The 15572-nt window shown below is 41.8% G+C and overlaps 1 long non-coding RNA gene across 1 annotated transcript in view; it reads right to left on the bottom strand.

The window, feature by feature from the left end:
* The window catches only part of LOC141577639 (uncharacterized), a 151262-nt gene extending 136339 nt beyond the window's left edge, over positions 1–14923 (bottom strand). Inside the window, exon 1 of the long non-coding RNA XR_012506870.1 lies at positions 14440–14923. This is a non-coding gene — a long non-coding RNA (uncharacterized LOC141577639). The remainder of the gene's footprint in view (positions 1–14439) is intronic.
* Between the last annotated feature and the right edge of the window lie 649 nt (positions 14924–15572).

The raw sequence follows: 15572 nt of genomic DNA, 5'->3' as shown, positions 1-15572 counted from the left end.
TGATCATTTGTATGTCTTCCTTGGAGAATTGCTTGTTTAGGTCTTCTGCCCATTTTTGGATTGGGTTGTTTATTTTTTTCTTATTGAATCGTTTGAGCTGCTTATATATTCTGGAGATCAAGCCTTTGTCGGTTTCACTTGCAAAAATTTTCTCCCATTCCGTAGGTTTTCTTCTTGTTTTACTTCTGGTTTCCTTTGCTGTGCAGAAGCTTGTAAGTTTCATTAGGTCCCATTTGTTTATTCTTGCTTTTATTTCTTCTAGGAGAAAATTTTTGAAATGTATGTCAGATAATGTTTTGCCTATGTTTTCCTCTAGGAGGTTTATTGTATCTTGTCTTATGTTTAAGTCTTTAATCCATTTTGAGTTGATTTTTGTATATGGTGTAAGGGAGTGTTAAATACAGGACAGAAATAGACTCACAGAGAATACAGACTTGTGGTTACCAGGGGGGTGGAGGGTGGGAAGGGATAGACTGGGATTTCAAAATTGTAGAATAGATAAACAAGATTACACTGTATAGCACAGGGAAATATACACAAAATGTTATGATAACTCACGGAGAAGAAAATGTGACAATGAGTGTGTATATGTCCATGAATGACTGAAAAATTGTGCTGAACACTGGAATTTGACACAACATTGTAAAATGATTATAAATCAATAAAAAATGTTAAAAAAAAAAAAAAAAAAAAAGCCAAACTCTGACAGTGCATGTTTGCAGCAAAGTAAGGGCTTATTTGCATCAAGCAAAGAGAATGGGCAGCTTATGCTCAGAAGACCCAAACTCCCCAATACCTTTCAGGCAAAGGTTTTTAAAGACGGTGTTGGGAGGAGGGTCATAGGACACCCTATCAGCTCCTGGACCTTCTAATTCGGTGGTGGTGAGGTACAGGGTGATGCTTCCAGAATCTCAACCTTCTGGTTCCAACCAGTCTGGAGTCTATGTGCTTGTGCTCAGCCTGTAGTCACCATCCTCCACCTGGGTGGGAGTCTTAGTTTCTGCAGAACAACTCAAAGATACACATCAGATTGTTATCTACATCCTTTCAGGAGGAACTAGGAGTCCTGTTACTCTGCGGTCCTAATCCTTAACTGCTTGAGCCTGCTCTTTGGAACTCAGGGAAGGCCTCAGAAACTGAAGCCTTTTTCCTACAAACAAAAAACAGGAGGCATGGAGGGGCTTTTTTATTCAGGAAGGCCCCACAGGGTCCTGCTTTGTTTCAATCCCCCCTTTTCTTTGACACTTCTCAATCCTGAGGGGAACAAGGGTGGGACAAGAAAGGGAATAAAGTTTTGGATAGAGAGATTAATCATAAACTCAGTAAGGGAACTTGTTTTACCCTTACTATACAATCAGATCTGCCAGTACCACAGTCTTGGGTGTCCCAGCCTCCAGAATTGTAAGAAATAAATGCCTTTTTTTTTTAATATGCCACCCAGGCCATGGTATTCTGTTATAGCAGCCCAAACAAAGTAAGACAGTGCTCAAGCCTTAGTTACAAGGAACACGGGAAAAAGGAAAATCAGATGTTTTCATGTTCTGTAGTAGAAGGTAAGTTCTACTATCAAGGAAGCAGATGTGTGGGGGCCTCACAGCTCCACCACCCCACACTGAACACATAACCAGAAGGATCTGCTCAAAGCCATCAATCTCATTGGCTCAGTCCTCACAACAGGGAGGGGAGCTAGATACAGCCACTCTGAGTGAACGAGATTCTCAAGGGACCCAAGTGAGTAGCCCTAGGAACGGCGGCTTCCTCCTTTGGTAACATTCCTTCATCCTCTTTCAGTCCCTTCTGACCCACAACTTCTGTCTTCCTGTGCCCCTTCTCTACCTGGTACTTTGGTCACGAGGTACTCCTGGGACAATTAGGGTCCCTCTTCTGCCACTGGATCAAAGCCTAGCCTCATTGGTAGAGTTCATGTTTCAAATCAAGGTCACAAATTCAGCACCTCCAGGTGCATGTTTCTATACACACATAATAGGGAAACTGAAGGACAGTTCAAGAACAAATAACAAATGACACTTAACCTGTTGGGGATTAACAGGGAATGGTGGAGGGTGTGGCAAACTGAAAAAATACATCCCTTTCTAATGGGGATGATAAAGTGTTGACAGAGGAATACAGACACAGGATTGCCAAAGGACCCTACTTTTCTACGGAAGTCAGAAATCAAGGTTTTTTTCACAAAATATAAAAATATTGGCTCAGTCTTTTTTTTTTTAATAATGTGCACATCATTAAACACAATATGCACATCTCTGCTCAAGATCTTGCCCCTTATGCCCCCATCAAAGCATTTCCCTCTCCCTAGTGGACTTGCTAGGTCTAGTAAGGCCATCTCTTTCACGTCATGGCTTTTCTTGACTACTGACCTCCCCATAACACAGTTCTTCGTTCTTGGATAACTGCCACCCATATTATTTCTGGGCACTCAGGGATTCTCAAGTATGCAGCATCCCTACTGACAGCACAGTCAGAACTCCTGACCCCTGCAGTCCCTACATCACAGCTTCATTTCACATTCGTATTTCTGAGCTGCTTCCCTGCTGAATGCCTAAGGCCCCTCCCTTTTGACAGCATCCTTCTACTCCACCATGGCATCAGCTCTTCAGCATCATTAGACCTCTCTGGACCCCTTTACCTTCCCCTCATGCAGCTGTCAGCAGTGCAGACCATAGGAGCAACCTGTTTCCTGTCCTCCTATAACCATCTGCTGGGTCTGAAGGCCAGCCCCCTGTCCTGAATCCCTTCACCTGGTTCTGGTTCTCTAGTTCTAATCTTGGGGCTGGGGATGTTGCTGGACAGCACTGGACACCATGAATTTGGTCCACTATTAATCCATTCTGTCTCACTTCCACTGAGTCTTAGCTGCCCCTTACAACTATTATCCCACAATGGCTCCTCCAAACATTGGTCCCTCTCCTCAAGTCCCAGGCTATGCAGAGTCCCCACTGTCAGCAGACAATAAGGATGAAGATGACATGATATGCAGTGGGTCATCTATTGAGAGCCTGCATGTTTGGGGCACTTTGCAGCGTTTCACTGATCGACTCTTACAATTCGATATCATCCCATTTTTAGATGTGGTAACTGACGTATCATTGGAAATACATAGATTGTTCAAGATCATATGGCTGGTGTTCCAGACAAGGAATACATCTATGCCTACTTGGCTCCAAAGCCTAGTCCTTTAGCCTCTGACCTGCTGAAGTGGTTCTACCAGTCTCCTTCTCTGTTCCTGGATTCTCTCACAGCCCCCCAGGCTTTCTCCCCATCCCTGTATCTCAGAGGAGGACTGGTCGTTCCTTTCTGGAGCTAACAGCCACACTATGCCCATCATGGCCTCCTCTGTACTCCCTTCCCATCTTCTCATGGTTCTTGATTTTTTTTTTTTTTTAAGTTTCTCCCTCTCTACTCAACACTTCCCTGAGACCCTTCCCACTGTCCACTTCCCCTCTGTCACAGCAAAGAACAGAGCTCCCTGTCCTGAAAAAGCCGTCACTTTGTTTCCATAGCCCTCTCTGTTGTGTTTTTCCTTCTTTGTCATCATCAATCTAGCTGGTCCCTAAATTAATTCAAGCTAAAGTGTTAACGGATGGTACCCTTCTAAAGACAATATTTGTTTTATTAATGGAAGCCTTTGGAAATTTATCCACAGAAAGAACTTCAGGGAAGAAAATTTTAGGGACATGATTTTGAGTTGAGGGATGATAAACTAAATGAGTGGGGCCTTGGTGCCTCTTATAATTATGGAAAGAAAGACGGAACCCCCTGCTGGACTCTCATGAAGGACTGATCCCAGGTTCTTTCCAGACATGCCTCAGATTTTGATCTTTACAACAACCCAAAGAAGTATTAAGAGCTCAGCTTTTCTGCTTAGGAAGCTAAGGCTCAGAGAGGTTAAGAAATTTGCCCAAAGTTACATAGCCAGATACTAATGTAGCTGGGATTTTAACCTGGGTCGCCTGACTCCATAGCCCCTGATCTTTTCATAAAACAAAACAATTTCACTGGGAAGGTTAAGGCTGTACCACCACAAAACCTAAAACAGGCATACAGAACAGAGCACACCTACACCCGTCTCTCTCTTCTAATTCCTTCTCCTCAGGCCACCCTCAGAGGACAAAGGACTGCCATTTAGGGGCCTCACTGGAGTTTTGTATTCTCCTTCAGAATTCTATCTCCTCCTTTCCAGATACAAACCCTTCCAAGTGGTACCCAGTCTTTTAATTACCTGCAGCTGGACAGATCCATGGGCAGGGGCCTAAGAGAACATGGCTAGTGTGAGTCAGCCTGAGAGAAGACAGAGGCCCTGTGGACCATGTGAGCTATAAAGGTGAAATGTCCACCTGAAAGTAGTATTTGTATACATTTTAACTAGGCCTGACTCTTAAAATCCTACTTACCAAAGGGCTGACAAATGACCCCAGGGTTCATTTAGCCCAATGGGATAGCTAAAATTACCAGGGCTAGTCAGGAATACTCGGAGAGAGCTTTTTTAATGCTTGGGTAGCAGTTCAGCAGAATCTGTTTTCACACAGCCTGAAAAACAGAAACTCAGAAATGTTCTGAGTGTCAGTACATGTGTTTCCATGCTAAAAGCAGAAGCAGATCAGATAAGGTGTTGGAGAAATGTTCCTATTTCAAGTTCATACGATAACATCTTCAGATAAGACTGAGGTAAGAAACCCAGGACGCAATCACTGAAATAATTGCTGCTGAGAAGACTGAGGCTGTTTAAAAAAGAAGAAGAAAGAAAAGACTTTCAATTGTACCAGCAAACTTTCAGGGCTGCCTGCTGTCTGGTCTTCCAACTTAGCTCCAAAGCCTTTGTGAGAAGCTCATTGTTAAACAGGGCAGCTACCCCAGCAAAGGAATCACTGTTGGAATTCCAGCTTCCATTGAAAGGTTATCAGCGACTATTGTTTTGATGTTTCTCCCTGTGCAGTGTTTAGGGGAGGAAACGGTGCTCTCCTTTCTAGCACCAATTCATTAGAACAACTTTCCCTGGGTTCCCGAACGATTTGCCATTTAGGACATATTCTCTTTTCAAACTGTGCAGATCCCAAGTTATGCATTTGAAATTCCTGGCCCCTTTTTCCTCTTAATGTTCCTGGTTCTCCCTCTCCCACAACTTACTGGGCTGCCAGGCAGGAAAAACCCTTGTGAATGTGAACCAAGGGGCAGAAGCATAAGGATCCCAGTCTTCCTTCTCCCCTACAAACCAGGTCTAACTGTTAGAAATAACTCAAAGCTCTTCCCTCTGCACCCCGCCCCCACTCTGCCCAGCCCGCTCCTCTCCCATTCCCTTATTAAGGAAACAATGAAGCGAACACACCAGGATATTCTGGTGCAGACAGTGATCTCCAGCAATAAATTACTTCCTCACTTAGTGACTTTTATGGGTCAGGGAAACCATATGGCCCATGCAGCCGGCTCTGGGTCAACTCTGGCAAATTCGATGCTCGTTCATCTCACCCTGCTGGTATTAAAAGACTGTGGGGTGCCCAATTCTGAAGTGTTTCATCACCCCTATTCCCCAGATGCCTGCAATTCACTCTCGATGACCAAGCTGCCTTCCTTCCTCGCTCTCTTGCTCCCCCCTCTCCGCCTGTTGACTCTTGCGCCTGGTTTCTGGTGTCTGGGCCTTCCTTTGCCAGCATCTTTCCAGGACAGCCTGATGAGGGGGGAATATTCCTTAGGGATTTATTGCCCTGACTGATGTACTTTCCCACATCTTTATCCTGTCTTTTTCCTTCATCTTGGTGACAGAATTACATGATATATGCTGCCTGTAACACAAACTTACCAACTTAGGTAGGGAGGCTGACCTGGGCCCACTCACCCTTGTTTCCACTCCAGTGCTACAGGGGCCTTGGGGGAGTCTCTGTGACACGACATTGAGTAGGACATCAATTCCAAGCCCACTGCCACTTAGAATGCTTTGAGGCTGGGTTTCTCAACCCTGGGGCACAGATCCCCACTGGGTGGTAGTGAACAGTGTACAGGAATGGGGGTGGGGGGGCACATGAAGCCACAGGATAAACCAGCCATTTCCTACTGACACTTCAGGTAGGGAGAAGAAGGCTGGAAGAAATTTAACTGGTAGGTAATTCAACATAGCTTCATATTAAAATAGGCCTGAATTTACTACAGACTGGAATGAAAAAAACAAAAAACAAAAAACAAAACAAACAAAAACTTTATAAGTTTAGACAAATTGGTTTCTCATTTGCAGGAGGCCACTTTGGGTCATTACCCTCCCCCAGACTCCCACCCTCAGGATAACTTTTCCTCCTCTGTCCCCACAAGTATTTTGGTGAAAAGTATGAGAACCAGACTAGGTAGTGATTTTGAATGCGATTTACCAAAATAATAATAGTTATTATGACTTCCTCTGAGATAATTTTTCTCAAGCAACGTTATCATTGTATTTCTGTGGCTGGATTACTAATAATGATTAACTACCTGCTATGTGCCTTCTCAAAGAAGGTATTTTACTCCACTTTACAGTTTACAGATGAGTAAACTGAGACTCAGAGAAATTAAGTGATTTGCCCAAAGTCTTTTAGTTAGTAACTGGAAGAAGCAGGATATGAACCAGTTCTATCCAACCCCCAAAATTACTACTTGTTGTGGCAGAAAAGAAAACAAACCTGGAAAAAAAAAAAAGACCCTTGAATATCTAAAAAGTTCAGTATTAGAAACTACAATCTAACATTTACTGGGCACTGGTCAAGTGCAGAGATTATCCTAGGCATTTTATATATCTCATTTCATCACAACAACCTTACAAAGCAGGGACAAGTATCATATCCATTTTACAGATGAGGAAACTGAGGCAGAATGTTACAATTCATGAAGGAACCATATCTGTCCTGTTCCCTCTTTTATCATAGCATTATCCTGGCATATAGTAGGCAATGAATGAATGAATGATTTGAATGTTATAGTCACAAAATACCTAATACTGTATTGTCTGTCTTGTTCATAATGTGATCCGTAGTATCTAGCATAGTTTTGACACATGGTATATATTAGCTGAATAAATGACCTAAATCTTATATCCATATAATATTTAATTTATTATTAATATAGTCAATATGTGTGTCAACCTGTTTAGCATTTGACATATATATAAGGAAATACAATAATTAGGACTTTCAGGTTGCAAATGACAGACACTGAGCACAAACTAGCATATGATAAAAGAAAAAGAAGTGTGAAGAAAGGGCAGAAGAAAGAAATTGACACATTTAAGTATAAAGTTCCGACATAGACTTCAGGTAGGGCTGTATCCAGGACCTCAATCAATAGCATCAAGACCATTTAAATGTACTTATCATTTTAATTTTTCTTTCATAGACCCTTCCATATGGTGGCAAGATGCTCTGGGTTATATAATTCTTACAGCTAATGCTCACAGAGAAAAGTCCCTCTTTCTGTTTAATTATAGTACAAGTACTGGGAGGAACTCAGATTATACCAGCAGGAATCACAAGTCCATCCCTGAACTAGATTGTTAGATGAAGCGGGAAAGGGAAACCATGTTGGGCAAATCTGTGGTGCCACAGTTCATTAGCAAGAAAAGGTCCAACTTCCTTTCATGGGTTCTGAGGTCCAGGAGTGAGACTCCTCAATCTATAGATTTCTTCCTATTACCCTCCTTCATCCTGGGTCTGGGGATTCCTAGAGATGCAACTCTGAGGACTAAAGAGCCTTCAGGTAAGCCTCTTTCCATTCCCCTCCCAGCCCTAGATCTGCCCGAACAGACTCCCAAATGGGGTTTTCCCCTTAGTGTGCAATGCTGGTGGGTAATTCAGTTGTACGGTGGGGGAGGGGCACCATCCTTCCAGCCTGAGACCAGGCCCTTCAACTCCTAGGTTTATCTGTCCTACTCATGTCTGTGCTCCATCCCTCAGCTTCCTGCTCTGGGTGCATATTGTCCCCTACCCCAATTCCATTTTTCAGCCCTTTATAATGGGCTTTCCCCTGTTACATGCAAAGTGTAAATCTAAATGTGCAAGAACATCAATCACAGTCCAGCAATGGGGATGAAAGATGAACTCAATTCTCACTCATCATCACAAAATCGGTAGTGTGTGCAGAGAAGTCCGGCCTATTTACGAGAGGCTATGATCTATAACAGACTAAATGACATTTCCCAGTGCCCCTGCAGGGCTGTCAAAAGGGGAGCAGAGCCACTTGAATCCACATCAGCACTGGGTTCTCCTCCCCACGCATGGATTCTGACAACCAAAATAATACTCAGTACTTACCACTGCACAACTTTTAAATGGGGTAAAGCAGGGCTTAATTTTACGTTCAGTGGTGCAAGAAATTTGAAAGTTACTTCAAATCTCTGATGCAATCTCTGACAAAGAAGCTCCTTATCAGGGTTTACAATCCTGGCCCAAAGAGTTAAAAAAGATGGTACAGAGCATTCTATCCAGTGGCCACAAACTGGCAGCCCCTCAGCTGAATATGATTCACAAACATGTTTTGTTGGGTTCTGTGCTTACAAATAAGGAAACTTCACCTTTTAAAAAATCCAGAGCCTTCACTTATCTTGAAATTCAAAAAATCAGACACATTAGGCACATAATCCATCATTGCAGCCATCTGCTGAGACAGAAGTTGAAGCAGCTCCATACAGGCTGATGAAAGCTCACTTTTCCACAGTCCCCACCACTCCCTATTGTATTCCACTTACATTAGCCACTTTCCCCCTCACAGGCATTTGCATGTGCAGCTCCTGACTGTCTAGATGTTTCATTTCACAGCAGATTCTAAGGAGGCCCAAAATGGTGGAATAAGTTGCCCAATTCAGACAGGAACTCTGTTGTTGTTATTGTTTTTAAGAATATGCTGACTTTTCTTTCTTATTTTAAAAAAATGTTATACAGTACAAAAAAATCATCTCAAGTGCAAAAACAAATTATCATACAGAAAATTAACTTTTTATACAATTCTATGAAATTTAACAAAGTATAGATTCGTGTAATCTCTACCAATTCAGGACATAGAACAGTTCCATCACCCCAAAAAACTGTCTCATGCTGCCCCTTAACTGTCACTCCCTCCTGCCCCAACCACTGATCTGTTCTCTGTCATGACAGTTTTGTCTTTCAAGTCTATCAGAAAAGTGGAGCCTCTCATATGTTCTGAAGCCTTTAATACAAGCTTCTTAGATGCAGCATAACGCCTGTGAGAGTCATTTGAGATTTTGGTGTATTAGTAGCTCGTTCCTGTTTATTCCTGAGTGGTGTTCCTATCTATAGATGTACCACAGTTTGTTTAGAGACTGAAATTTTTTATTCAATGTTTAGAAGGGTTTTTGACAGGTGGGGCAGTGGGGTGCTGGCTCAAACTGGCTCTTGAGAGTCGAGTGCTAACTTTTCAGAAATTGTGCCAGCCAGTTGCTAACCACAATCATTAAAAAGTTAAATTAAATAAAAAATGAAGGTAATAATAATCAAACTCATCACATTCAATTGTGCTAGAATAGTTTACTATTCTTCACTGCGTCAGTCATATCTATACAGTGGGAATACTGTACAGTGATGAGCAACGCCCCAACTTCATGTGCAGTGACGTCATGCTGATGTCATTCAATCATTATGATGGGACTATTGACACCACAGAAATCTTCAATGCTGCTAATCAGGGCCCCTTCCTTCCTTTCAGAGAGCAGTTGTCAAACATTTACTAGGACACCATGGGGCTAGGCTCTAAGAGCCAAGATCCTCTCTCTATGGAAGATCCTCACCATTTCCTTACCCACTATCCTCACTTGTCCTCTCCTCCCCCATCCCAACTTTTCTTATGGATACAAGTTGGGTCAAAGCAAGTCCCCCTGGGGAAGGGATGGGGGTGCAGAGCTAGACGGTAAAAACCTGACATCTTACACTTGGCCTGAAAGTGACCAGAAGCACGACAATGCAGTGGAAAATGACCTGAGCCAGAGGGAAAATGCCTGGGTACTGCTCTGCCCCATAGGGGCAGGGAGCACGCGTCTTTTTTCCTGCCTCCTCACTTCTTCCCACAGCATGAACCACCCCACCACCTCACCCAGGAAGTGCTTCCACCCAACCCCACTCCTCATCCAACTCCTCCCTGTACTGGATCTCTTCAATAAAAGGAGGCAGCTGGGTGAGTCAGTTTTCTGATGACCATTGGCAGGACCCCAGCTTCAAAGGCACACCTCCCAGGGATCACCAGGATAAGCAGGCAGGGATGAGGGGATGAGGCAGGAGATCAGGACTCCCCACTTCCTACTTCAACTAAAGCCCCTGCACTTTCATAACTCACTTTAATGTTATGTAAGTGAGAGGTGAACGTAAGACTTCGTTTGAAAAAAGGTTTCTGCTGCTAAAAGAAAACTAAAACATTTTGAACGTTAGTGCTTAACCCTGAAGCATCTCTCACCTGGACTATAGCAAGAGCCTCCCAAGTGGTCCCCCAGTTTCCCCTCTTGCCACCTCCCTCCTCTCTTCCCCCTCCCCCTCAATACACACACACACTCAGACACACACACATACACACACACACGTACGCGCACACATACCCCAGCCACAGTGATCCTGTTAAAATGCAAATCAGATCATGCTGCTTTTCTCCTCAAAACTCTTACAGCTTCCCTTAGTTAGGATGAAGTCTGAAGTTTTGGAGTTTTTAAAAAAAATTTTTTAATTTGTTTTGGTGGGGGAGGTAATTAGATTTGTTTGCTTGTTTTAATGGAGGTGCTAGGAACTGAATCGAGGACTTTATGTATGCAGGACCTTGTGCATGCTAAGCGTGCGCTCTACCCTTGAGCTATACCCTCTCCACTAAAGTCTGAAGTCTTTAACATGCCCCACAAGATTCTTCAGGGTCTGGCCCCAAGCCCTCTCTCTGACCTCATTGTTTCTCACCCTCCACACTTATCACATACTTTGCCCCTGTTCTGCTTCTCACAGGCACCAATCATGGTTCAAGCAGATGTCCACCCCAGGACCTCTGCACATCTTTCTGGAATGCTCTTCCTCTGAGTACCAACATGGTTTCTCCCTCAAAGATATGGCCAAATGTCACCATCAGTGAAGTCTTCCCAAATCCTCCTATCAAAACTGGTTCTTCTCACTACAGCTGTCTCTCTTTTTAACCTAAAACATGTATTTTATGATTTAAAATCTAGTCCATGTTCATTTCAGAAACTGCATAAAAAAATGAAAAACTACAAATAAGACAATAAAAATAATCCATTACCATAAACTAAGAGAAAAACAGCTAACATTTTGCTTTATTTCTTTCCAGTACTTTTCCTTTCTTTTGATCTTATTCTTTTTCAATGTTAATTGCGCACAGAGTGAAACAATCAAGATCTACAAAGCTTACTATGAGGAGTAAAAATATTCTATCCTTATATAGCCCATACCCACGCCAGCCACTTTCAACTTTAACAGTTGCCCAAAAATCTTTAAAACAAAACCAAAAGTAAACAAATGGGACCTAATTAAACTTAAAATCTTTTGCACAGCAAAGGAATTCACCAACAAAATGAGAAGACAACCTAGACAATGGGAGAAAATATTTACAAACAATGCAACCAACAAGGGGTTAATATCCAAATATATACAAACAGCTTATATAACTCAATATCAAAAAACCAAACAACCTAATCAAAAACTGGGCAGAAGACCTGAATAGATATTTTTCCAAAGAATACATACAGATGGCTAACAGGCACATGAAAAGATGCTCAAAATCACTTGATCATCATTAGAGACATGCAAATCAAAACCACAACGATGTATCATCTCATACCAGTCAGAATGGCCATTATCAAAAAGTCTACAAATAATAAATGCTGAAGAGGATGTGAAGAAAAGAGAAAATTTCTACACTGTTGGTAGGAATGTAAACTGGTACAGCCACTATGGAAAACAGTATGGAAGTTTCTTAAAAAACTAAAAATAGAACTACCACATGGCCCAGCATTTCTATCTGGGTACATATCTGGAAAAAATAAAAACTCTAATTCAAAAACATACATGCACCCCAGTGTTCATAGCAGCACTGTGCATAATAGTCAAGACATGGAAGCAACCCAAGCGCCCATCAACAGACTTAAGAAAATGTAAGATAGATGGAGATATAGATATAGATACACATACACACACACACACACACAATGGAATATTAATCAGCCATAAAAAGAATGAAATATTGCCATTTGCAGCAACATGGATGGACCTAGAGAATATTATACTTAATGAAACAAATCAGACAGAGAAAGACAAATACTATATGATATCACTTACATGTGGAATCTAAAATATAATACAAATAAATGTATATAGCAAAACAGAAACAGATCCACAGACATAGAAAACAAATTTACGGTTACCAAAGGGGAAGGGAGGAGAGATAAATTAGGAGTATGGGATTAACAGATATAAACCACTATACATATAAGATAAGCAACAAGGATTTAATGTATACCACAGGCAATTATCTCCAATATTTTGCAGTAACCTATAATGGAGTATAATCTGCCAAAAAAAAAAAACTGAATCACTATGCTGTACACCTGAAAAGAACACAATATTGTACATCAACTATACATCAATTTAAAAAAAAGATATACAAAAAAAAACCAAAAACACAAACCCCAAATAAATAAATAAATATTTTTAAAAACGCTTCTGGGCTTTATGTATTGATTTCCCACCATGGAAGGTGAGGATCTTTTCTCTCTTTTCCCTCTGCCCTCACCATGCAGCCACGTACTTTCCATCCCTCTTTCCTCCTAGTACTTTGGGATAGATCAACATTCAGTGTTACATAATTAGGACTATGCAAATACTATGATTCACATAGTATTATATTATTGCTTTTTATTTCCAATTATTTCTGTTTTGCCTGGAGTTACTAACTTTACAGTTTCCTGTTTTATCATTTCTTTTCTTCTGTGTTTGCATGAGTAATAAAAACCAAACTTCTTCAGGTGGCTCTTTCTTGAAGCATTCTCCTCCCTCCACCTTCTGACATGGTCCCATTTAAGATGGTTTCCCTGTGTATCTGAGACATTCCTGACTTCTGGAATGTCTCTTCTCCATCGCCCTAGGCATCTTGTTTGCTGACTCCAACATCTTTATTTTTCTCGGTTTACGCTATCATTTTGGTGGAGCATGTACTGCAAAAGCTTCCTAAGAAAGTCTACGTGGAAGACAAATTTTTTTCTAAGCCTTTGTGCATCTGAAAATGCTTCTGTTCTATCCTCACAGGTAAATTTGGCTAGAAGTAGAATTTTAGCTCAGAAGTCATTATCCTTCAGAATTTTGAAAGCATTGCGCCACTGTCTTCCATCTCCCAAAGTTTCTCAATAGAAACCATACTAATTAATGACCCTTTGTAAGTGACATATTTTTGCTGTCTGGAAGATTTTGCTGTTGTGGTAGTGTTTTGTTTTTTTTTAATTGACGTACAGTCAGTTACAATGTGTCAATTTCTGATATTCAGCATAATGTCCCAGTCATATACATATATACATCTATTCATTTTCATATTCTTTTTCATTAAAAGTTATTACAAGATATGGAAGGTTTTAAGCTCTTCCTCTTGTTTAGTGTCTTGAAATTTCATGATGATGTGAGTGTGGGACTCTTCACATACTGGCAGTTGTGACAGCCTTTGGTGGCCCTTTCAATCTGGAAGCTCACGTTTTTTAATTCTAGGACTTTTTATTGAATTCTTTCTTTGACAATCCTACTTTGTTGTCTTTCTCCCCTTTTTCTGAAACCCCTTTTATTTGGATCTCCTGATTTTCTCATCTTTTCTCCTCTATTTATCCACCTCTCGGTCTTTTTATTCTACTTTTCGAGAGGTCTCTTCAACTCACCCAAGATTTTCACTTCTGCCATCACATTTTTGATTTCCAACAGCTCTTTTTTCCCTCTGAATATTACTTTTTAATATAGCATCCTGTTCTTATTTCAGGGTTGTAATATCTTTTATCTCTTTGAGTATTTAATGAGAATTTCCCCCTTCCTCCACCTCTCTCTCTTACAAGCTCTCTTCTCCCTAGATAGTCTGTATCCTCCAAGTTGCTTTTTCTGTGCATTCAGCTTTTGTTTGGTCTTTCTTATTAGAACCTTTCCTCAGATGTCTGGTAATCCCTGGCCATCTGCTCCTCTGAGGAGCAGGGAGCTAAAATGCTGATTGGTATCTCTGATTACACAGGTGGGGATTGCTGACTGGAGAATTTCACTATAGGCTGTGATCAGGCTGCACTTTTTGGTTGGAAAACTCCAATATCAATATCTTTAGGTCTCTCTTGAGATGGTCAGACTCTCCAGAGAACACTCCTCCAAACTCCTGCTGGAAAGTGTAGGTCTGGCTGCCATCATCCTTGGGGCAAGGGGCCCCAGCATCCAGTACATAGACACTCACCTCATCCCCCACTGGTGTCCAGCCTGCCATCCTCTGCTGGGCGGGGAGTCTTCTCCAGGGAATAGAGCCCCTGTCTTCTGCCGGAGGTGCCCGGCTCTCCCCTGTGGAGAAAAGGAGAGGGTCTGGAGAGCAGATTCTGAACTGATCCTCTTTATTTTATCTTGTGACTTGCAAACACACACACACACACACACACACACCCCTCATTCCAGATTCCGCTGACACACCCACTGCCTGCACTTGGGGAGGTGATTGGTGTAAACCAAGTTGGTTCTCCGATTTCTCCCCTGCCCACTCAGGATGCGGACTTCTTGAGTTTGCCCCTCTTGGCCCTGTCACTTTTCCTCCCCTTTTCCTCATTCATGAGTATCTATGCCTTTATTTCCTGCTGCAGGGTCTCAGGAGGGAGTAAAAGTAGATGTGTGTTTGCAATCTGACATTTGTATCCAGGAGCCCGTGGTCTGTATCTGCTTGCTACTTTACTGTCTAGCTTCCCTCCCTAGAATATGAGCTCTGTGACCGCAGAAATGGGCATGTTTTGGTCCCCTCTGTAGCCTCAGCTCCGAGAAGAGTGTCTGCACAGACTAAGTGCTCAACAAGTGTTGCTGAATAAATGAAGAAATATAAGAAGGCAGATTCTTCAGGCTCTAGTTCTATTTTGTAAGTTTTTACTCCATTTCCCAAGTTTATTCTAACTTTCCTTCTGTTTAAATATGTCCCTTTAACCCAAAGACCTCACACTTCATTGTTTACCGAACTTTATTCTTTCCTGGCAATTTTTCTTCTTTTTCCTGGCTCCCTCCCAACTTTCCTCCCCCTTTCTACTACCTGGCATTGACTCCAGTCTCAATTTCCATGAAGGAGATTGAATTTTTACTCAGTGAAGCACACCCACTATAGTGTAGGAGCTGGGGGAACACAAAAAGAGAAAACTTGGTTCCTACCTTCTCTGGAAAAACATAATTTCACCAACAACTCTTTTTTAAAAATCAAGATTTCTATGAAGACCCTCATTCAAGCTAGGTTTAAAAAAAAAAAAAACTCAAAGAAACATCAAATTACTGGAGTGCCAGGAGCAGGTGGGTTAATAAAAAAAGGCCTGGGGATGCGGAATTTGAGGGATTATTGGAAAG

The sequence above is a fragment of the Camelus bactrianus genome, chromosome 5, assembly GCF_048773025.1.
Source record: "Camelus bactrianus isolate YW-2024 breed Bactrian camel chromosome 5, ASM4877302v1, whole genome shotgun sequence".
NCBI lineage: Eukaryota > Metazoa > Chordata > Mammalia > Artiodactyla > Camelidae > Camelus > Camelus bactrianus.
The sequence above is the reverse complement of the archived record's forward strand: the minus strand, read 5'-3'. Positions and strand labels throughout refer to the sequence as shown.